Below are 24,453 nucleotides of genomic sequence, written 5' to 3' on the forward strand. Positions count from 1 at the left end.
CTTTTACTGGGATTATCATTCTCACCGTTTATCCGGCTGTTGCTTTGTTTTGTATGTGTACTTGGCAACAGGTGGGGCAGGAACAAGTCAGAAGAGACATGGTTAGCTCCGAGGGAAAGATGTAGAAGTGAGACTCGGTTTATAAGTCGTGTCAGCATGTCTACCTAGTGTTGTTGGAACATGTTTTAGATATCGAACTTCATCGTTATGTTGTTATTGCATGTCCTCTACTTTGAACAGTTGTTGAACTCCAGGATTTTATGTACTAGTTGGAAGAATTGAGTTGTAATGCATGTTTATGTTTTGAAGCATAGAATGGCTTGAATGGCATTGGTTAGCCTTGCTTTTGTGTTGTTATGATTAATGTTGGATTGAGTTTGAAGGAAAGTCATTCCATGTTCTGAATTTTTTTGGGCAAGGGGGTGCGCTCAATCTTAGGTTATTACAGGATCGAGCGCGGCCCCTGTGATTTCCGAGACAGAGAGTTTCAGAAAATGGTGCGCTCGATCCTGGATTTTTGCCGGATCGAGCGCGACACCCTGCATTTTTCTCGGCAGAGAGTTTGTAATTGTGGTGCGCTCGATCCTAGGCTTTTATAGGATCGAGCGCAGTATTGTTCATTAAAAAAAAAAAATTTATTTCTTCTTGTTGCCTTAACTTATAGATGGTGCATGATAATTGTTTATATTATCTTAAGAATAGAAGATTAGAACCGAGGTCTCACATTAAGTGGTATCAGAGAGTTAAGATTCTTGGTTGAACTAGAGTGAGCGGGTAGATCGAGTCTGCGTGTATTGGCTCCTCGCATGTGTTTGAATTATTTTAGCTGTATAATTAATTCCATGCAAGCATGCTTTATTGTTGAGAATTATTTGAATTACATGGTTATGTGATTTACTTTTATAAAGCATGATCTACTTGAGATATAACTGCTTATGTTATCGACTGGTATCCGATTTTTCTGAGCGGTTGTAGAGGGGCACCAGTTGTAGCGATTGAGATATCTTGTGCCCTAATCTTTGTTATTCAGATGGGTCCTCGTCGAGTGATAAACAGAAACACACCGCCAGTTATCCCTGCGACTGAGCAAGCTAGCACTGAAGTTGATCAGTTGGATGCTTCAGCAACGCCTATGGAAACCTTGCTGAAGAGGTTTCAGTCGTTCAATCCGCCGTTATTGATGGGTTCAGAAAATCCAGTTGACTGCGAGAGTTGGTTGGATGATATTGATCAGCTGTTCGATTCCATTGATTACACAGATGATCGCAGAATCAGGTTAGTCATTCATCAGCTACGTGGGGTTGCTAAGAGCTGGTGGATCATGACAAAGAAAGCAATGGAGAGTAGAGGTACGGAAGTTACTTGGACTCTTTTTAAATCTGAATTTTATAAGCGGTTTTTCCCTATCTCGTATCGCAAAGATAAGGGAGCAGAGTTTGCCAACCTGAGGCAAGGGAATCTGAACATTGAAGAGTACGTGGCTAAGTTCGATAGTCTGTTGCATTTTGCACCGCTAATTGCCGAAGATGAAGAAGCTAAGGCAGATCAGTTCATCAATGGTTTGAACCCAGACGTCTTCACGTTGGTAAACACTAACAGACCTAACAACTTTGCGGATGCCATGAATCACGCAAAGGGAGCAGAAGCAGGCTTGTGGAGGCAAAGAGGTAATCAGGTGGCACCTCAGCAGCAGAGGCAGTATCAGAACCAACCATCTCAGTATCAAAATCAGCCACCGCAGTATCAGAACCAGCAGCAAAGGTATGAAGGTGGAAACAGTGGGGGAAACAGAAAAGATCAGTACAAAGCAAGAGGTAAATAGTTCAAGAGGCAGGGGAACAGTTCTTCTAGTTTCAGTGGTTCAAAGCAATTCGGTTCAGGACAGAGTTTTTGATCTTCAGCCATGTACTGCAGCAAGTGTGGGGGAAGACACTCACCGGATCAGTGTGTGGGAGTCTTTGGTAATTGTAACACCTGTCAGCAACCGGGACACTTCTCTAAGGTGTGCCCTCAGCGTAGCAGAGATAGAGCTCAGAGCGGAAGTTCATCTCGACCTGCAGCTCAACCCGAGAGGTAGTCTTCTGCAGTGCACTCTTTCCAGCCTCAGCAGCAGAACAGACAGGGAGGTAACTCTAGTGCGAACCAGCCTCCGAGACCGCAGGCACGAGTCTTTGCTTTGACAGAGGATCAGGCTCAGGCAGCACCTGACGATGTTATAGCAGGTAACTGTTCGATTTTTGGTTATTCTGCTCATGTTTTGATAGATACAGGTGCTTCTCATTCCTTTATCTTTGAGAAATTTGTGTTATTGCATGTCTTGCCTACTGAGTTGTTGCCTACTATAGTAGCTGTTACTTCACCGTTGGGTGGGGGAATTGTTTCTGTCAGACTAGTCAGGAAATGTGAACTTTGTTTTGAGGGGAATTTGTTAGAATTCGACTGTATTGTGCTTGGGTTGTCAGATTTTGATTGTATAGTCGATATAGATGCTTTGACCAAGTACAGGGCAACAGTCGATTGTTTTCAGAAAGTTGTCAGGTTCAGACCTGAAATGGCAGACGAGTGGAAATTCTTCGGTAAGGGTTCTCGATCTAGAATTCCTTTGATTTCAGTGTTATCTATGACTCGTTTGTTACAGAGAGGTGCAGAAGGATTTTTGGTTTATGCGGTTGATGTACTGAAATCTAGCCCAGCTTTGGTTGACTTACCAGTGGTTAGAGATTTTGCTGATGTGTTTTCGGAAGATGTTCCTGGATTGCCACCTATTCGAGAGATCGAATTCAGCATCGATTTGGTGCAAGGTACTCAACCTATTTCCAAAGCTCCTTATCGTATGGCACCTATTGAACTGAGAGAGTTGAAGGAGCAACTTGAATATTTGATTTCCAAGGGATACATCAGACCTAGTATATCACCTTGGAGTGCTCCTGTTCTGTTTGTTCGGAAGAAGGATGGTTCTATGCGGCTTTGTATCGACTACCGTCAGTTGAATCAGACTACAGTTAAGAACAGGTATCCTTTACCCCGAATAGATGACATTTTTGATCAGCTGCAGGGTTCTTCTGTCTATTCGAAGATTGATCCGAGGTCAGGCTATCACCAGCTGAGAGTGAGAGAGGAAGATGTTCCTAAGACCGCATTCAGAACGAGGTATGGTCACTTTGAGTTTATAGTCATGCCGTTTGGTTTGACTAACGCTCCAGCGGTTTTTATGGGTTTGATTAACCGTATCTTTCAGCATTATTTAGATGAGTTCGTCATTATCTTTATCGATGATATTCTTATATACTCGAAGAACCGTACTGACCATGCAGAGCACTTGAGGACCGTACTGCAGATTTTGCGAGTTGAGCAGTTGTTTGCCAATTTGTCTAAATGTGAATTCTGGTAAGATCGAGTTGTCTTTCTCGGTCATATTATTTCTGAAGATGGGATTTCTGTCGATCCCAGCAAGATTGAAGCGGTTATGAATTGGCCTAGACTGACATCAGTACCTGAGATCCGAATCTTCATGGGTTTAGCTAGTTATTATCGCCGATTCATCGAGGGTTTCTCGTCTATTGCCAAGCCTATTACCCAGCTGACTCAGAAGAATGCGCCTTTTGTCTGGACTGCAGATTTTGAGGCTAGCTTTGTTGATCTGAAGAGGAGACTGACCAGTGCTCCGATTCTTTTTATTCCGAAAGGTACTGGAGGTTTCACAGTCTATTGTGATGCTTCTAACCGAGGCTTGGGTTGTGTTCTTATGCAGCATAAGCATGTGGTGGCGTATGCATCGAGGTAGCTGAAACTGCACGAAACTCGTTATCCAGTTGATGATCTTGAACTAGCTGCGATTGTATTTGCTCTGAAGATCTGGCGTCACTATCTTTATGGTGAGTCTTTCGAGATCTTTTCTGATCATAAGAGTCTTAAGTACTTGTTTTCACAGGCAGAGCTGAATATGAGACAGAGAAGATGGTTAGATCTGTTGAAGGATTTCGACTGTGAAATCAAGTATTATCCGGGAAAGTCGAATGCAGTTGCAGATGCCTTGAGCCGAAAGCTATGTTCTTTATCTCTTTCTACTATTGGTGTTTCTCAGTTGATCGATGATTGTTGCACTTCTGGTTTAGAGTTTGAAACAGATAGGGAGACTATCATACTGTTTGCTATTCAAGCCGAACCGGAGTTGTTTGTTGCAATCAGAGAAGCACAGAAGTCTGAGCCGAGCATTCAGGTTTCAGTAGAGAAAGTCAGATCTGGGCATCAGTCTGAATTCCAGGTTAGAGATGCTGTTTTGTTTGTAAATAACCATATTGTTGTGCCTGATATTTCGGAGTTGAGGCAGCGTATTCTTTGAGAGGCTCATTGCAGTCGGTTTAGTATTCATCCTGGAGGTCGTAATATGTACAACGACCTAAAGAACCAGTTCTGGTGGAAGAGAATGAAGAGCGATGTGGCGAGGTTTGTATCTCGGTGTTTGAACTGTCAACAAGTTAAAGCATAACAAAAGCGACCAGGAGGTCTGTTGCACAGTCTATCTGTTCCTGAATGGAAGTAGGATCACATTTCCATGGATTTCGTCATGAAGCTACCACGATCCGTTCGAGGATGCAATGCCATTTGGGTAGTGATCAACCGATTGACAAAGTCTGCATGTTTTATTCCGTACAGAATGACGTATCGTCATGATCAGATGGCTGAGTTGTATGTTAGCAATGTTGTGAGATTTCATGGTGTGCCGAAGTCGATCGTTTCAGACAGAGATCCTAGATTCACTTCTCACTTTTGGAACAGTCTTCAGGGGGCACTTGGTACTCGATTGCATCTGAGTACAGCTTATCATCCTCAGACCGATGGACAGTCAGAGCGGACTATCCAGACGTTAGAGGATATGCTGCGAGCGGTAGTGCTAGACTTTGGCACTAGTTGGCAGGATTCTTTGTCTCTTGTCGAGTTTTTTTACAACAACAGCTTCCAAGCGAGTATCGGTATGGCGCCTTTTGAGGCTTTTTACGGCAAGAAATGCCGATCTCCGTTGTTTTGGGATGACTTGTCTGAGTCATCAGTTTTGGGACCGGAGATGCTTAGAGATATGGCAGAGCAGGTTAAGATCATTCAGACCAGAATGAAGTCAGCTCAAGATAGACAGGCGAAGTATGCGAATGTCAGGCATAGACCTCTGAGTTTTGATCAGGGAGACCGAGTCTTTCTGAAGATTTCTCCGTTCAGAGGCACTGTCAGATTCGGTAAGAGAGGGAAGTTATCTCCGAGATTCATCGGGCCGTACGAGATTCTCGAGAAGATAGGTGATCTTGCCTACAGACTTGCACTTCCTCCATCTTTATCTGGTATTCACGATGTTTTTCACGTCTCTATGCTGTGAAAGTATCATCCAGATCCTTCTCATATTCTTCAGCCTGACGAAGCCGAGTTAGACGAGACTCTGAGCTATTTTGAACGACCGATTCAGATCCTTGATCGGAAAGAAAAGCAACTCAGAACCAAGTTGATTCCATTGGTGAAAGTGCAGTGGAGCCGTCACGGCATCGAGGAAGCGACTTGGGAGACAGAATCTAACATGAGACAGCGATTTTCGGAGTTATTTGGATGACGTGAGTTCTTCTTACTGTCTTTAGTTCTTTATTCTATCTTATGAGTTGTGGTTCTTGTTGATTTCGAGGACGAAATCTCTTCTTAGTGGGGGAGAATTGTAACGCCCCGTTTTTATCTTAAATGAGTTTATTAGAGTTAATCGGAGATTACAGAGTTCTCGAGCCGATTTGATTTTGATCAGGGTCCTTTTTGCAAATTTTGGAAATTTTAGGGACTAAAACGCAAATATTGTTTTTGATATATTATCTACACTTGGAATTGATTGGGAAGAGTCTTCATATTCCTCTCCAAAACCGATATCCACCATTAGAGATGCCTCAAACCCTCTTTAAGCTTTCAAATCCAGTCCGAGCTCGATCCGTCCATTAGAAATTAATTTTGAAGGCAGATTAGGGATCACTGCAGCGAGAGCTCCGTTATACCATAAGTATTTCTCCGATTGGATATGTTTTGTTTTTCGGAGGTTGTTAAAATCGATTTAGATTCTAGTATGTTGTTCTTGGCGGAGTTCTGATCGTTTATTATCTGTCGGTTTTGAATTAGAGCGACGTTCGGATTTGTTATGATTTTTGGAAGCCATTTTCGAAAACTTGGATTTTGAGATTGATGGGGTTGCCTTGTTATTGTTGTTTTGGGAATTGTTATGAGGTTATATCGTTATTGAACTGCTGTCTGCGTTTTCGGTTTGTTCAGTTTATAGCCGTTATGCCGTTGGTTTGAGTTTCGAGATTTCGAACCCTTTGAGTTGTTGCACTTTGGCTCATGAGTAATCGTTGTTGTTGATCATCTCTTATCTTAGTACAGATTCGTTGGAGTTTGTCGAGCCTTGTGTTAGCAGCATTTGGTCGTCGAGAGTTGGACGAAGAACGGTAAAGAGAATTACCTTGAACCGTAGTTGTTGTTTAGATTGTATAGTCTTTGATACAATCTTTTGTTGTAGCTTTTCCAGAGTTGGAACTACTGCATTGAAAGGTAAAAGCAGTCATCGTAGCGGGATAGCATACTCGGGACTGTTGGTTCTCGAGTTTCCCTTTCAAATCACATATTGCATCAATACTTGTTCTAGCATGTGAAACTTGTATTTTGGTTGTTATTTGAGTTGTTTATGTGGCTTATGTTTATGTTTTGTTATGCATTCATATTGAGCCAATCTTGTTTCTAGCGGGCAGAACCGCCCCTTTTTGTTTAGACGTTTGGGAACTATGATTGAGTGGCCTAGGTCGTAGTCGTTTTGCCTGGTGCTAGCATACTCATTATAGTTGCTCAAAGTCTAGAGGAGTGGGATACGTGGCACCACCTCGATTGGGAGAGTCGGTGAGTCGTTATGTGATCTCATCCTCAGGATCCCAAAAGCACAGCAGCAATCCCTCGTTTATCAGATTTGATATCCCGGTTTAAAGACATGCATTTCATTACGTTGTTATTGATTTTGTTGTTGTCTTGAAAGCATGTTTATTGTTGTATTACTTGTTATGTTGCTTTTACTGGGATTATCATTCTCACCGGTTATCCGGCTGTTGCTTTGTTTTGTATGTGTACTTGGAAACAGGTGGGGCAGGAACAAGTCAGAAGAGACATGGTTAGCTCCGAGGGAAAGATGTAGAAGTGAGACTCGGTTTAGAAGTCGTGTCAGCATGTCTACCTAGTGTTGTTGGAACATGTTTTAGATATCGAACTTCATCGTTATGTTGTTATTGCATGTCCTCTACTTTGAACAGTTGTTGAACTCCAAGATTTTATGTACTAGTTGGAAGAATTGAGTTGTAATGCATGTTTATGTTTTGAAGCATAGAATGGCTTGAATGGCATTGGTTAGCCTTGCTTTTGTGTTGTTATGATTAATGTTGGATTGAGTTTGAAGGAAAGGCATTCCATGTTCTGAATTTTTCTGGGCAAGGGGGTGCGCTCGATCCTAGGTTATTACAGGATCGAGCGCGGCCCCTGTGATTTCCGAGACAGAGAGTTTCAGAAAATGGTGCGCTCGATCCTGGCTTTTTGCCGGATCGAGCGCGGCACCCTGCATTTTTCTCGGCAGAGAGTTTGTAATTGTGGTGCGCTCGATCCTAGGCTTTTATAGGATCGAGCGCAGTACTGTTCATTCAAAAAAAAAATTTTTTATTTCTTCTTGTTGCCTTAACTTATAGATGGTGCATGATAATTGTTTATATTATCTTAAGAATAGAAGATTAGAACCGAGGTCTCACAACATCTCTTGTTCCATTTGTTCCTAGAGAGGAACATTGTATTGATTTGTCTGTCATCTCTGAGAAGGATAGCTCATCTGAACATCTGGTCATGGATTTGCCACCTATCTTTAAGATAGTTCGGGATGATCTTATTCACAGTATCCTCCGACCAATTACCATTATGTTCAAGTACAAGTTGGATCTTCCATCTGCTACTCTCTCCGTGATATCTATCCCTCAATCAGATAAGTCATCTACCTTAATGAAAGATGTTGCTGTTAAGCCTGCTGTTGCTCCTGCCTCAATTCTTCAAATTTGTGCTTCTACTTCATCTGACGTCACTGAGCCTTCTTCCTCTCATCCGATTAATGTCAGACCAGAATAAAAAAAATATTTTATAATTGGCAAAAAAAAAATTAAATGAAGTTAATTGAAATGAAGTACAATGGAAATATTAAACCATTTAAAAATGAAATTGAAAATGAAGCTATTAAAATATTATGGGTAAATTTGATTTAAATCTCTAACCCCAAACGTAACTTTGCATTTTGTTCCTGTTAGAAAATTTTTTTGTTTGCACTTTCTGGACCCACATGTTTTTTCTCGGTTGAAACTCGGTACAAAACATTGAGAATTGGGTACTGATATATGATATTTGAGTACTAATTGTTTAAGATCTGATACCAATATGCGATTTTTTATTACTAAAACATGTATGTAAAGATTGATATAAATGACACATCTTTTTTGGGCAAAATCCCGATTCAGTCCTAAATATTTGGACACATTCCCCGTTCAGTCATAAATATTTTTACGTTCCCGGTTTCTACTCAAATGTTTCTCAAAAGTTCTCGGTTCAGTCCTAAATATTTTTACGTTCCCGGTTTCATCCCAAATATTTCTCAAAAGTTTCTAGTTTGGTCATTCTTTCTACTCGTGGGTTAAAACTAACATAATATATCATGTGTCATTCAAACGTTGTAAAATTCCTAAAACCCTAGATTAAATCCCTTACTTTCGTTTTACTTGTTTCATAGTTTTGTTTCTTTCTCAAATAAGTTGAAAAATCTCAGGTTACAGATGGCTTCTGGCCTTTCGTCAAGCGCCGTGTTGTTTATTGGTGGTCCCTCGGAGACGACATTCAAGGACTGCGAGATTAAATCCGTTATTTCGAGAGAAAAAACACGATATGGATCAAAGATTGAAGAGGCTCGGTTTCGTGCGGAGAGAGCTACGAATGATGTCGTCGATTGGTCAAATGAAGGAACTATGAAGCTCGAAGAGGCCACGGAGATCTTGCGAACGTACGATAATCTTAAGATTTAGAGTATAATCGTGTGGTACTCATGGGCAAGAATTCCAAGAGGACTGCACACGGCATTGAAAAACTCCAAAAAGATGGGAATTCCATCGTTTATGCTTGTTCTGCCCCTTCACCATCCATGGTGTCCATCTATGACAAACCATCTATGGAGTTTGAATCTAGAAGACAGGTCGAGGAAGAAATCATGAAGTCTTTGAATGATGACCATGTTCATGTGATAGCCATTTATGGTGTAAGAGGAGTCAGAAAGACAACCATGGCATAGAGAATTGTGAACAGGATGAGAAACAAAACTATGGAACAAGTGAAACGAAAGTCAGGGATTTCAGTCTGGGATTTTGGGTCTTTTACAATGTGTGAATGACATGTGATGTATTTTGTTAGTTTTAACCCACGAGTAGACGGAAGGACCAAACCGAGAACTTTTATGAAACACCGAGATTGAAATTTGTATCATATGATATATCGTTGTATTCGCATTTTCGAGACGACTCTACAGTGAAAATTTCAAGACAATCGGAGTTGTTTTAGGCACGGGTGTACATGGATCCCCGCACCCTATATATATATATATATATATATATATATATATATATATTTATATATATATAACCAATCAAAAGATACACAAAAATTAATCAATCTAATTCCTCATTTGAATTTAAAATTCAATCTTCAGACTTCAAAAAAAAATGTCTATATACATCCCAAATACACGATATATTTTATTGAATACTATATGTGTATATCTAATGTACTAAAATTCGTTTTCAAATTTGTTTCCTTTTGAATTTGTCGAAATTTACTCTATTTAACAATATTTGATTGGTCAAAAAAATTAGACTACAAAAATAATAAAATTAAAAATTTCAGTTCAAATTTTGTTTTTTTACCAACGTTTTATTTAGTTACAATTAATTTTTTTGTTCCACATATTTTAAAAAATCTCCATCTCCATAAATAAATACATAACAATATACCAATTTGATTAATTCTAAACTTGCTTCATTTACATAAACGAGAAAATCGAAATTACACCTCAAAATATATTTAACACAAACGAGAATTTTGAATTTGTTCCGGAAAAAATGTTTGTGAAAAAAGGAAAGAGATATGTAAAAAAGAAAGTGGAAGTAAGTAAAATTATATATAACAATAATAACAGTAGAGCAATTTTAGCTTGGAAATTCGTTGAGTTTCAAAAATTTGAAAATTTAACCAATGTAAAAAGAGGTCAATAAATTATATTTATATATATATATATATAGATAACAATCTACCGATTTTACCAATCACACTTATTGTTACGATATGCATTATTTTGAAAATGATTGAAATCTCAAAATAAAAAATGTATTTCATGATGTTGATGTATTTTTTTTATCTTATGATATCTTTTTTTAGATGTGTGAGTATGATATACGACTAAATCAATGATATTTTTTCATCAAAGATGTCTGAGCTCAAAACCTTAAGGGGTGTGAAAAATAGAGATGTTGTTGATGAAATATTTGGTAAGTTGGTTTTTTTCTTCATGTTTTATGGATTGATAATACTATATTGCGTTTTTTGTTTACTTTTGATTTTTTCAAGTAAATTAATTTTATTATGTTTATATGGATCTAACACTTTTTTTGCTGATAATTTTTGTTCTAGTTTTCATAGACAAAACTGTATCAAGAGACTCTCACAAAATAAAGAATTTAGTGAACTTGCTACAAAATTTATTGATTTTGTCATTGGAGATTTATAGTAAAGACAATTTCACTTAACTTTGTCATTTTACTTTTTGTAAGTTATTTTTTAAATTTAATTAATATTCTATATTTTTTGTTATTTAGAAACAATAAATTGTTATGTACCTTGTGGAAAACTTTGTTGATGACCTCATATTTGGGTACGATTGGTAAAGAGTATGTTGTTGTAATTCTTCAAATGTGTCGTGCAAAAAGATTTAGGGGTGGAGTACGTGTTTCTAATACGTTTTATATCACTAAGATGATATAAAATAGTAACTTTGATGAAATTCTTGCATTTCAGAACAGGTATTCCTAGATTACTTCGTTTATTTAAATTTTAATTTATCTTTTGGTAATTTCATAATGTTAATGTTTTTTCGTTTATTTAAATTTTAATTTATCTTTTGGTTATTTCATAATTTTAATGTTTTTTCGAATTTAAGATGACTTCGGATTGCAAGACTCCAACAGCTTTTATGTGTGATCATAACAACAAAAAAAATTTCAACGACAAACGATGTATTTAAGGAAGTTTTTAAATTTTGTAAGATAATTTGTTTGTTTTTTAATTGTACGATATATAATTCGTTTACTAATTTGTATTTCAATTATTTATTTAAATACTCTTAATTACTAATTTTTATCGTTAATTATATAAAAAAGCATCGCGTAAGTAAAATACTAGTTATTATAAAAACATGAGTTTTCCATTGTTTATTTAACATTTTAACCCGGTTACAAAATTTTTTTTTAATATTTTAACCCTGCTCCATATGAGTTGGTTTTTAAATAAATGCCGTTTCCATTGCGCATTCATGTTGGTTGTTTCATCATTCATTGTTTTCGATATTTTCTCGCTCAATCTTCCTTTTACTGTGCTCTTTCCTTCAACTTCTTTTTTACTATGCTATTTCTTTATCAACGTTTAAGTATGTCACGGTTGGCATTTTTATTTACTCAATATTAGTTAGTTTTTAAGAGAGAGTATTCAGTATATACTTATCGTCCACATTTGTCGTGCATTATGTTGGTTATTTCTTGATTCATTGTTTTCGGTATTTTTGCTCAATCTTCCTTATCTTTCCTTCATCTTCGTTTTTACTATACTCTTTCTTTTTTAGCGTTTAAGTAGGTCATCGTTGGTATTTTTATTTACTTTGCTCTTTCGTTTTTTTTTAAAAAAAAACACTTCTCCTCCTTTGTTTTTTTTTTTTAATCCACGTCTGACTTATCATATCATGGTTACCCTTAAATTAAGGTTGCATTTGTATTGGTATATGTGTTCGTATTCATTGATTCTTCATCTAATCTAAAACAAAATCTAAATCTAAATCAAAAAGTTTGAGTTTGAAAAAAATGGATCCCCGACGAATATTAATATTTACTAGGTGGGTGGGTTCTTTTTGTTCAATCTGATCCAAATAATTTTTTATAATTCTTCAAAGCCAAGCTAAATTAAGCTAGAATATTTTTGATCAAATACATTACTCAAACCTAAGATATAATATGAATCAACCAGTAATGTATGCTCAAGTCTAGTACACATAATAAGAATCAACCACCGGCACAAGTACAAATTCGACCAAAAGATTACACCCCTTTTCAAGTAATGGCGGATGATGCATTAACTTTCTAACTCGAACCATCGAAACAGAATTCATCGCCGGGACGGCTACTCAGCCTGATTCCATTGCGTGAGCTGATAGATGAGAAGAGCAAGAGTGACTAAACAAACATCATGGTTGAACGTACAAAGACCATGAAGATCAACGGCTATTTGATGGATAAGAGTACTTACCCAGTAAATTAAATGTGGTATAAACGTTGGGTTGTTGACAAAACGTGAAAGGTTTACACCACCGCCTAAAATGCAGAACATCATCCCGACGAATTTCCTTCACATGCAAAAAAAGATTAAATTATCAGAGTAATTTATAATCTTGATATGTTGTAGGCTGAAAAGGCAAAACCCAAGCTTACTGTTGAAGATTTGAGCAACTGAATTGGTCCAAAATGTGCCTGGATTAATTCAAACAGAATTAATTCAACCATGATTAATTCAAGAACAGCTTTTCAAACAGAATCATCTATCCGGGGCCAGAGATTCAAAGATGAAACATCATGAGCAGAAATGAGGCACTATAATTTATCCAAACGTGTTCCAGCATCTACAACAGCATTCACCGTTTCAGTAATAAGAATGATTTCACCCCATGAGGATGAGGCCATGACATGGAAATTAAATTGGACTCAAATTTGAAACAACGTGCGAACAAAATTAATTTTATTTTGTGAGGACAATACTTCTCAAATAAACATTTGTTGATGTTTCTTCAAGACATCGATGTCATATATACAATTAAAAAAGAAATCAACATATTTGAAAAATCATTAAACTACTTCATGACATCTACAAAGTTCAATTACGCACCCTTAGTCGACTATCACTTCAACACTTTGGTAGTGTTTGGAGCTCAAAAACACTAACTAACCACTCCAACACATTATAAATATCCAATTCTTGCTCTAGATAAACATAGATTAGGAGTTTAAAATTAGATAAACAATAAGCAGACCATTAACAAAAAAACTCGATATCCATCCATGTATCACCTGAATACCTTATTTGGTGTCTTGACTAGCCCATGCTAATTCCCTTCCATCTTCACGCTAGCTATCCCAGCAATCTTGGACCTGTATTTTCCATTCTTTTTCAAACACTTTCTGATCAGAAGTGGACATTCTTTGATTGATAGATGGCCCAGCTTTTCCAGTACTTGTTTGCTCGGCAAACCATTAAGCCTAGGACAGTTCTTTATCGATAATTCCCGGAGTAGCCTAAGGTTTCCAAGCACTTCCGATATGGACTTCAGCACCGGAAATCCTGCTATGGAGAGCCTAACCAGAGAAGGAGGAAATATTTCACGGTCACCAAGCAGCTCAATCTCTTCAAAGCCACCACCGATTGAAAATTCTTCAAGCAAATCCAGCCTATTCAAGCCCCACTCATTCAATGGTTTGACTTTATTGCACTCCGAGATTCTCAACGAACACAAGTTCGGGGGGAACTCACAATTTGGAAAGTTTTCAAGCTCCGGGCAATCTACCATCTCAATTGTTTCCATAGATCTCATGCCAGAAATTTTTGCTGGCATCAACCTTAGCTGTTTGCAATTTTTAATTTCCAGAAGCCTCAATCTTGGTGGCAATCCATTTTGCGGAAAATGCACCAGGCCATCACATCTACACAGATACAGCTTAAATAGGTTTGAAAATTTGTGGGAGAAACTAAGGAAATGCTTGTAATTCACCCAATCCGATAGACTAACATCTTCAAGAAAGACCACGCGATCATTGGGGAACATCAACTTTGTAACAGGGTCCAAAGTATTGCAATTTGCTACCACTAGTTTCTTAATGGTGGCAGAGAAGTCGGACATTTTCCATGTCTTCAAGGACGAGCAATCCTCAATCTCCAATACTTCAAGATCGGACATGTTTGCTGGCAGGGACATGAGAGCGTGACAGCCAATAATCTCTAAGATTTTAACAGTAGAGGGAATACCATTCTTTGGAAATTCAACAAACTTGGAGCAAAATTTTATAACTAGCTCTCTTAAAAGTTCGAGGCTGCTCAAATCATTCGGGAGATATGTCACACTTCCACAATGTAGTAACTCTAGAACTTCAAGACCAGAAGGCAGTTGTTGCTCCCCTTCACCCAAAGAAACAAGTTGGTCACATTCTGAAATAACCATGCGCCTTAATTTGGCAAGTTGTGTGTGGGACATCTTACTTGGCCAAACAAATTGTGTCATGCCCCGAAACCGGGCCTAGTTGACATCGGCGTTGTTTAACAATTTAATATTAAAACAACAAGCCTCATAGTACAAGTCTTGCCAAAAACCAGTCTATTTCATAAACCATAACTGTTTTTACAGAGAAAAAAAAAAACACAAGTGCAACAATGCGGAAGCGAAACTGAAATTTAAAGTAAAAATATTTCTTCAACTTGAACTGATCCATCCTCACCAACCTCGGAACTTATTATGTTCTTCGTCATCTAACTCATCTTCATTCTTATCTGGGGAGCAAAGTAAGGGGGTGAGTGTTTTGGGAAACACTCAGCAAGTGGGGGCCGATCGAGCACGATAAACACCAAAATATATTTACATGTACTCATGTATATTTTATAATCTCGAAACAAAATAAGCATGCTGAATTCGAACAAATACGAAGCAAATATTGCACTGTTAATTATCTCATTTTCCGTGGTTCTACTGATCAGTCCCCTATATGTTACTCCTCTAAGAGGCGAGGCCAAAGGAACGGTTATTATTACCCACCGCATTAGGGCCATATCAAATCAAATCAAATCGTCGGAAATTCCTTAACCATTTCTAAATCGACTCTTAACAGTGCATCTCAAATATTTCCAAATAATTCTAACATGCTTCAAATAATATTACGAATAGTCAACAAATAATATATATCAAAGTGAAACGAATATTATCATGCCCATCGAATTTTCAAAAGTATAAGTATTTATGTTATAAAACTTAACTCACACGCAAAAATAAATATAAGTGTAGAAACTTATATCACACAAAAGAAAGGTAGAAGCCCACTTACCCGGAAAATCTTGTTGAATCGATAACTGATATAAAATTCTTCTAAAAGCTTCATCTACTCTTTGCCAAGCCCAACTCTTTGATGCCACAAGAACTTAACTCTTAGAAAAAATATGCATGTCTTCCATATAATTTATCTCTCTTTTTTTTTATGAATATTATGGATTGAAATGAGAATGTGACTAGTGTAGTATATTTATACTAAAATTTCAAGCAACTCAAAGGGTCACATTAAATGTAAGGAATTGAATTTGGTTTAGTGGGTAGTAAATTGAGAGGGGAAACATGGGTTAGTGGGTAGGAATTTGATAAGTCATGGTGGTTTATGACAAATAGTAAGTATGGTATAATGGTTGATTTAAAGACTAGTCAATAATTTTTAACACATGACAAATAAATTATCTATATTGACAATTTGGACACAAAAATGGATTTTATGAACTTTATAATGGATAAAGATATATACTTGAACGTGTGTTTTCATGGTTGAGAATTTTAAAAGACAATCAATTGAGGCATTAACCCTAATTAATAATCAAACAATAATTATATAAAATAATTAGATAAAATGTCACTCTTAAAATTTTAAACATTAATAATTCCACCTCAACATGACAATTAAGATAAATCATTATTTTGAAAATAATACTAGTCAATAAAAATAATAAGTTTTCTTTACATGTAAAATAATAAGTATAATATAAGAACCGAGATTTAGCCAAAACAATTGAAATTAGAAATCTTAGTTTTTTATTTCACTAGTAGGTACAAAAATATATTTAAATATATTTCTTTTATTATACCATGAATTTGGTCACGGGTATCACAAATTGCATCTCGTCACAGCTTCGACACTCTAAAACCTCAACGTGGGCCGCATAAATTCCATGGGTAGGTGAGAGAGTGCAGTAATAGACTTGACTTTCACGTTCTTTACATTTTCAAGATGACAGAAGCTTTTCAACAAACCGATGTTGCACTCCTCAATATCCAACTCTTGTAGAGAAGGTAAACTCAATGGAGCAACATCGTCTAATTTATCGCATTTAGACATTGTCAGCCCACGAAGAAGTGGGAAGGGACTCTTCCCATCAGTCCTGGTAAAAGCAGACCATTCCTCCCATCCTTGCATGTCACCAAATTCCATAGTTTCAAGCCTTTCAAATGGAACCCCTGCACCACTCCCATAGAACTTGATTCCAATGCATTTGATTCTCGGCATACCTCCTATATGCAGGTGTTCGAGCCCTGGCAGCAATCCTAAAGGAGGTAAAGTCGAGCATTCACCACAATTGATAAGATACACACTTGTCAATTTTTGATACAACGGATCCCCGATCCAATCCGGGAAGTTAACACCTTTGTAGGACTCAATCTTCAGTTTTCTTAGATTATGATGAGGTTGTAGCCGTTCTATAACACCTTCCGCGCTTATAGCTTGCGAATTAACGGTGCCACTTCCCCATGAAAGCTGCAAATCTTCAAGTTCACTCTTGCACCAAAGATTTGCCTCTATTGCATCATCAAGATTTGCAATATTTTGCAAATCAAAAATGGCAAGAGTGCCTCTTAATTGCTTCAGCAGCTTCAATTCCTTGAGCCCCAAGTTATCAACTCCACTCAAAACGATTTTCGGTTATGTATGGAGGTGGATCAGCTCACCAATTTCAACTGGCATTTCTTTTAGTTGATCATTATCGGAGGTGTCAGGATGGCGCAAGTTAGATAGATCCCCCAAGGTCGACGACAGGTCATGGATGAAACGGAATTTACTTAAACACAAAATTTCCAAACAAAGGAGACGACTTACGCAAGGTGGCAATGTTAGAATTAGTGTCTCGGATAGGTTGAGGTGCCGTAAAAGTATCAAGTTGCAAACAGAACTTGGCAGCTCAGTGATGGAATAGCCGCATAAAGATAAAGTTCTCAAGCTGCGCAATATCGGTAACAATTCAACCAAAATCCTGGTGTACAAGTGGGAAGGAGGAGATGGATTTTGTACTGGGATTGGCAAGAACGTCCTCAAGCCCCTAACTTGTCTGAAGCTTTCGAAATCATGGAAAGCTTCATATTCATGGAAAGAAAAGAAGCATGACGAGTCTTTTTGGGTAATTGGTACTTCTGTGCAGTGCCCAATTTCTCTTCCAAATGGCAGCACACTCCCGAAACAAAATCAGCTAGATCTCTTATAAGATCATGCATTAAAAATTTTGAATACCTGCCACTTTTTCTTTGGAAAAAGGATCTTGATAGCAGCTCGTTGAAATACGCATGACCCAAGTCTTCCTTTCTTCTTTGTTCATTTGGAACATCGAGGAAACCTTCGCCCATCCACAAAAGTACAAGCTCATTCTCATCAAATTCATAATCCTTTGACAAAATAGACAGATATGCAAATGGATTCCTCAAATGGGAAGGAAGATGGTGATAACTCAAGATTAACACAGGAAGGATGCTGTTTTCTTGAGGTAAACCCCATATCTTGCTATTCAGGACGTCTTTCCATTCGCTTTCACTATGCTTAGAGCGCAAAATTCCACCAAGTACCTGCAAGAATGTAACACCATAGCTAATTATATTGATTGTACGTTGGGTATATGTACAAGTGTAGTATTTAATTATTTTAATGTACTGAATATTTTGACTTTTGTGGCTTAGAATAGTAGTCAAAGTCATAGATAGTATTTTATTTTACTATCCACTAGATAAAATGGATAGCTTCTTTTGTACGTGAAAATTTTTTACTCCATCTTTGAATGAAATACTCTGCCTGCAAAAGTTCTTCTCTGCTCAAGCTTATTTTTCAGCCCATTTTTATTCTTCAAAACTCAACATTTGGTACCAGAGCCAGCTTAAAAAATCTGGTTTCTTGAGCAAAAATCATGGCAAACCCAAGCAATTTACAGCAGGTTGCTCTTCCAATTTTTGGGGGAGAAAACTATGAGTTTTGGTGCAAGAAGATGAAGACTCTGCTCATATCTTTAGATTTGTGGGATCTTGTTCAAGATGGTTACAATGATGAAGAATCGAAAGAACTTACAGTAGTTCAAATAAAGGAGCTAAAGAAATCAAAACAAAGAGATGCGGCTGCTTTGTCAAAAATCCAACAAGCTGTAGCAGATTCGATTTTTCCAAGAATCATGATAGCTGAAAAATCAAAAGAAGCATGGGACATTCTTCAAAAGGAATTTGGAGGAGATGAGAAGGTACGAAGCATTAAACTTCTAAATCTTAGAAGAGAGTTAGAAAATTTGAAAATGAAGGAGAAAGAAAGCTTGGATGTGTTTCATTCAAAGTTTGTGGAGTTATTTAACCAAATGAAAACTTATGGTGAAGAAATCTCAAATCAAAGAATGATTGAGAAAATTTTAAATTGTCTTCCGGAGAGATTTAATCCGATAGTGGCTGTTATTGAGCAAACAAAGGATATTTCAAAAATGAACATTCATGAGTTGATTGTAGCATTAAAATGTTATGAAGAAAGGTTGGTTAGACAATTTGAAAAATCTGTTGAGAGTGCATTTCAATCAAAATTAAATATGAATGTTAAAAGCAGTGGAGAGTCATCTTCAAGTGGTGAACAAAATAAAGGACAATCATTTCGAGGTGGAAGATTTGGTAGAGCAAGAGGAAGAGAAAGAGGAAGAAACTTTAGAGGAAGAGGCAGAGGTTTCTATCATAGAAACCAAAATGAAAATGAAAGGAAATGCACACATTGTGAAAGAACAAGCCATGAATACAAGGATTGTTGGTACAAGGACAAGCCTAAATGTCGCACTTGTCATAATATTGGTCATGTACAAAAAGATTGTACTGAAAATAATCAGCAACAAGCCAATTTTTTGAAAGAAAAAGGAGAAGAAAATATGTTCTATGCTTGTCATCTTGCTGCCGAGAAAAAGAATAATGTTTGGTATATTGACAGTGGTTGTAGTAATCACATGACGGGTGATAAATCGATATTTTTGAGCATTGATTCAGCTGTAAATTCTAAAGTGAAAATGGGAAATGGTGCTCTTGTTTCAGCACAAGGAAAAGGAACAATTTGTGTTGAAACAAAGGAAGGAAATAAATACATTCATGATGTGTTGCTTGTGCCGGATTTGGAGCAAAATTTGTTGAGTGTTGGACAGCTTGCTCAAAATGGATATGAAGTTCACTTTGAAGGGAATTATTGCACCATATTTGACAAGAATGTGTCTAAATTTTTTTTGGCAAAGATACAAATGGAGAAGAACAGAAGTTTTCCACTTATTTTCAAGTATGCAGGAATTATGGCAATGAGAGCTCAAATGATGAATGATTCTTGGTTATGGCATTGGAGATTTGGCCACTTGAATTTTCAAAGTCTCAAGCTGTTACACAATAAAAATATGGTACATGGACTTCCAAAAATTGAAGAAATTCAGCATGTTTGTGAAGGTTGTGCTCTTGGAAAGCATCATAGACAATCTTTTCCTAAAAGTGGAGCATGGAGAGCAAAGAGGCCTCTAGAACTTGTGCATTCAGATGTGTGCGGACCTATGTCGACACTCTCTCATGGAAATAACAGGCATTTCATCCTTTTCATTGATGATTTTACCCGCATGACTTGGATATATTTCATGAGAGCAAAATATGAGGTGTTTAACATTTTTCGGAAGTTCAAGAATTTCATTGAAAAACAAAGTGGATATGCCATTAAAGTTCTAAGGACAGATAATGGAAAAGAGTATAATTCTAATGAATTTGATAAGTTTTGTGATGAAGAAGGTGTTGCAAGACAGCTTACTGTCCCATACACCCCACAACAAAATGGTGTATCGGAAAGAAAAAATCAAACCGTGATGGAAATGGCAAAATCAAAGTTACATGCTAAAGGTTTGCCTAAAACTTTTTGGGCTGAAGCGGTATACACGGCTGTTTATGTGTTAAATAGATGTCCAACAAAAGCTTTGATGGACAAAACACCTCTTGAAGCATGAAGTGGCAAAAAGCCATCGGTGAAGCACTTGAAAATTTTTGGATCAGTTTGTTATGCACAGATTCCAAAAGAGAAGAGACAAAAACTTGATGAAACTAGTGTGAAATATATTTTTGTTGGTTATATATAGCAGCATGTCGAAGGGTTATCGCCTCTATAATCTAAAAAATGGAAATATAATAAGCAGCAGAGATGTCATATTTGATGAGAATTCAGTTTGGAATTGGGATAAGAATGAGGTTGAGAAAAGTGCTGCATTTTCTCTTAATGACCAACAAAATTCAGCAAGAGAAGTTGATGAAAATGATGAATTCATTCCACAGGCAGAAACAGATTTTCCATCCTCTAGTGACTCATCTTCAAGTTCAAGTTCTTCGTCATCAAGTCCCAATACACCAAAGATGAGAAACTTAAATGATGTTTACGCAAGGTGTAATTTCTGCACGATTGAACCAGAAAATTTTGATGAAGCAATCAAACAAGATACTTGGAAAAAGGCAATGGAAAAAGAAATATGTGTCATTGAGAAGAATAAGACATGGGAATTAGTTGAAAGACCGAACCATAAAGAAGTTGTTGGTGTGAAGTGGATTTATAAGGTGAAATTCAATGAGGATGGTTCTTTTCAAAGAAACAAGGCAAGACTTGTAGCCAAAGGCTACACTCAACAATATGGAGTTGATTTTCAAGAAACTTTTGCACCGGTTGCTCGTTTGGATACAATTCGAATGCTTATTGCATTGGCAGCCCAACAAGGATGGAAATTGCATCAACTTGATATAAAATCAGCCTTTTTAAATGGAGAATTGATTGAAGAGATTTTTGTGGAACAACCTCAAGGATTTGTGGTGAAAGGAAGAGAAGATGAAGTATACCGATTGAAAAAAGCTTTATACGGACTCAAACAAGCTCCAAGAGCTTGGTACATCCAAATTGATTCATATTTCAACCATCAAGGTTTCAAGAAAAGCAAAAGTGAGCCTACCTTGTACGTGAAAACTCAAGGTAAATTGATACTTGTTGTTGCCTTATATGTCGATGATTTATTGTTTTGTGGTAATGATGAGAATATGATCTTTGAGTTCAAAAATGTGATGAGAAAATATGAAATGAGTGACATGGGGCTGCTTCATCATTTTTTGGGTATGGAAATTTATCAAGAAAATGATGGTGTGTTCATTTGCCAAAAGAAATATGCTGAAAATATTTTGAAGAAGTTTGGCATGTGTGATTGCAATCCAACTACCATTCCAATGGTAGTGAATGAGAAACTAAAAAAAGAAGATGGTGAGAAAAAGGTTGATGCTACTTTGTTTAGAAGTTTGGTTGGAAAGTTGTTGTATCTAACTGCCACGAGACCGGATATCATGTTTGCCACAAGTTTGTTGTCGAGATTTATGAATAATCCTAGTCAAGCACACCTTGGAGCTGGAAAAAGGGTGCTGAGATATATTAGAGGAACAACCAACTTTGGTGTTAAATATTGTAAAGGTTGCAAATTGAAGTTATAAGGATATTGTGATAGTGATTGGGCTGGATGTTTGGATGATATGAAGAGTACTTCAGGTTATGTTTTTTCTCTTGGCTCAAGTGTGTTTTCTTGGGCATCAAAAAAACAACAAACGGTTGCTCAATCTTCTGCCGAAGCTGAATATGTTTCAGCTGCTATTGCAACTTCTCAAATCATTTGGTTGAGAAAAATTCTTGAAGATATTGGAATGAAACAAGAAGTTGCCACCGAACTATTTTGTGACAACAAATCTGCAATTTCAATGGGGAAGAATCCAGTTTTTCACAGTCGAACAAGACATATATCTATCAAGTATCATTTCATTCGAGAAGCAATTGAGGATGATGAAGTTCAGCTCACTTATTGCAGGTCTGAAGATCAACTTGCAGACATTCTAACCAAAGCTCTTCCCAAAGACAAGTTTCTGAAAATGAGAAAGCTTCTTGGAGTTGTAGATCAGTACATTAAGGGGGAGAAATGTAGTATTTAATTATTTTAATGTACTGAATATTTTGACTTTTGTGGCTTAGAATAGTAGTCAAAGTCATATATAGTATTTTATTTTACTATCCACTAGATAAAATGGATAGCTTCTTTTGTACGTGAAATTTTTTTACTCCATCTTTGAATGAAATACTCTGCCTGCAAAAGTTCTTCTCTGCTCAAGCTTATTTTTCAGCCCATTTTTATTCTTCAAAACTCAACAACAAGTGTAGAAGTGACGATTGGGCACAAAAAAAACTACGTACCAAGAATCAATTACAAAATATTCTATGATTGACTGCATATAAACAGGGATTGAATTGCCTAAGTAGAAAGATGCAAGAGTACTGATGGATCAACCTAGCTGTAATATATACTGGTTGACAGCTGATTCTATAAACATTACCTTAGCTGCCAACGTCAAGCCTTTACACTTTTTCACTAATCCTTGACCAACTTCTTGTAAATGGGAATTATCCTGGAAAGATGTATGGGAATGTCGAGCCAGTAGGCATTTGCAATCTTCATCGGTCAATAACTTCTAGTGGTAGGCAGATTGAGCAGAGGCTACCACTGATCCAACAACAAGATTGCGAGCTGTAACTATGATTTTGCTTCCCGGCAGCCCAAACTCCAAAGGGCTGCACAGAGCAAGCCACTCGCCATAGTCCTCGTTCCAAACATCATCAAAGACGATGAAAAACTTAATGTTCTTCAACTTCTCCTGCAGGTCTTCTTGAAGCATATGTAAATCCATGTCTCCAGTACCACCCATTTTAGTAATGGAATAATGAATCTTTCTGGTGATCTTCAATACATCAAACTCCTGGGAGACATGAACCCAAACCCTGACACCAAAGTTTTTCTTGACGTCTAAATCATTATAAAGCAGCTGGGCAAGAGTCGATTTCCCAATACCGGCCATTCCAACAATTGGAATGATACTAAAATTCTGAGTAGTACTGCTCGAGCTCGACTGAACCGTGAGCAACATTTCTTTCACTGCTTTCTTATCATCATATCTCCCGTAAACTTCAGATTCGGTTGTTGTAGGAGTGCTTCCCGACCTTATTACTCGTGCTCGACTAGATGACAAGCCACCGTTTTCCCTCAAATTCAAGACAGTCCTTTGCTCAGCGATATGATCCAGTCTGTGGGTGATTTCGCTGATCTTGGAGGACAGCCTACAATTGAATACAAGTCCTCCGGGCAAGAAAACCCTGAAATTATGAATCACTTTCGAGCTCATGATCGCATTTGAACACGGCACATGACTGGTACAGTACTGATCCTGGATCTCCTTGGAAGCTCGAAGTAGATTTCGGTAGGTGATTTCACCCAACAAATCATCCAAGTCATATGCTAAATCCCTTAGCTCCTCCAACCATGCTTTTATGGGTTTGGATATAAACTGCCTCTCTTCGGCATCGTCAAGCACGGCATTAACCAAAATACACAATTTCTGTAGCTTATCGAAGTATCTGGTCATCCTCGCCTGGTGGGCAACCGCCAATACGGCATCATCGCTCAACTTTTCTGAAACAAAGTGAAGAAATGCTCCCACAATAATCTTCTCCATTTTGCAACCTAAAGAGATTCAAGAAAATGATAGAAACAGTATTCCATCGATTACCATTATAAAGAAGAACAAAATTAATACATAAAAATTAATTAGGCACGTTGAGAATATGCTTACCGTTGCTTGGGTCGAGCTGAAAGGCCGGGGAGCCTCTTTTCTTTTCTTTTCTTTGCACACTCACCGACCGAGACAATGTATACTACCGCCGCCGGGATGGAAACCCTCTCCCCATTGGGCAACACGCTGCTAGGCCTAGCTAGCTCTCCAACCCCATATTCGTACTAACTCAAAAGAAAAAAGTGCTGCAGCACAGCCACAGGCAAAATGTCCATTTTTAATTTGAACCGTTGGATTCGATTGACCCGCTTATTTTCCACCCAATCCAATGGCTATGGGCAATTATGTCTCATGGTCAGTAATCCTTTTTTTTTTTTGTTTTT

The 24,453-nt window shown here is 37.4% G+C and overlaps 1 pseudogene; it reads right to left on the bottom strand.

Moving 5' to 3' along the window:
• Positions 1-13,495: 13,495 nt before the first annotated feature.
• On the bottom strand, positions 13,496-24,345 carry LOC140888516 (putative disease resistance RPP13-like protein 1; annotated as a pseudogene).
• Between the last annotated feature and the right edge of the window lie 108 nt (positions 24,346-24,453).

Source organism: Henckelia pumila, chromosome 3, assembly GCF_033568475.1.
Source record: "Henckelia pumila isolate YLH828 chromosome 3, ASM3356847v2, whole genome shotgun sequence".
NCBI classification, from domain to species: domain Eukaryota; kingdom Viridiplantae; phylum Streptophyta; class Magnoliopsida; order Lamiales; family Gesneriaceae; genus Henckelia; species Henckelia pumila.